Source organism: Carassius carassius, chromosome 47 (genome assembly GCF_963082965.1).
Source record: "Carassius carassius chromosome 47, fCarCar2.1, whole genome shotgun sequence".
NCBI lineage: Eukaryota > Metazoa > Chordata > Actinopteri > Cypriniformes > Cyprinidae > Carassius > Carassius carassius.
The window spans coordinates 24,852,633-24,853,741 of record NC_081801.1 but is presented as its reverse complement, the minus strand read 5'-3'; positions in this window follow the sequence as shown (position 1 = coordinate 24,853,741).

Genomic DNA, 1,109 nt, shown 5'->3' with positions numbered 1-1,109 from the left:
ATGCTTTTTTGTATAAAGAAATAATTAGATATAAATACACATTCTGGAGAAGACAAATGGATATAGATTCTTTTTTAATACAAAATGTTTCCCACTGAAGCTACTCATACAAGTTTTAACCAGCTAAAATAACCTGTAACACCTTGCAAAGCTTGTTTCTTTTTTTTTCCATTAAGACTTAGATTTATGGTTTGACCCAAAATCATAAACATCTATGCAAGTCATTAACTGATTAAATGCTTGCATTAAATCACTGCAAGTTCATTTTTCATCCATTTCTCTCAGTTATTCTATCGGTAAACAATCTATCCGCAAGCTAAGAAGAGACATGAAAAAGTTTCAGCATTTCAATCCTGAAAATAAAAGATGATTGTTGAATGTCCCTGGATCAGTGTTAAAAAAGGGTCCAGCACAAATCCCAACGTAGTGATTGGTGACCATCAATTTCTCTTGACCAAATTATTCCTTAAAAAAGAAAAACGCATCACACAGCATGTCATGTCTAAAGGACTATTCAAATAAAAATACATCTCTTAATAATTTTCACAGGTAAACACTTATGTTACGGTGCCCAAAACAATAATACAAATTGTAATTCTCAGAGCTCAATCTTGGGAAATCGTGTAATAGTTTCATCTTTATTGGGTGCCTGAAAACCAAAAATGAATATTTTACTTCAAATGTTTAATTTAGCCTGTTGGATGTTTGTGTGTGTGTGTGTGTGTGTGTGTGTGTGTGTGTGTGTGTGTGTGTGTGTGAGAGAGAGATACTGAAGGTTTGAGGTAGAGCTCATTTTAAACTGGACACAACAGGGTAAGTTTGCTTGTAAACACACAGAAAGGAATAGTACGTGATCACTTACTGCCACAAACGATTAAGAACAGTCCATGATATATTCATTTAAAATCATAAAACTGATTTTATAACCAAGCCTTTGCTTCCTACATTGATTTGAAGAAGTTGCCACGAACCGCTTCAGTATTTGTTCTTGATGTATTCAAGGGCTGCTTTGATATCTTCTTTGGCTTCTACATTCTTACATTGTGTAAAGGAAGAACAAAATAAAACAAAATGCGGTTTATGGAATTAAAATATATATATATATATAT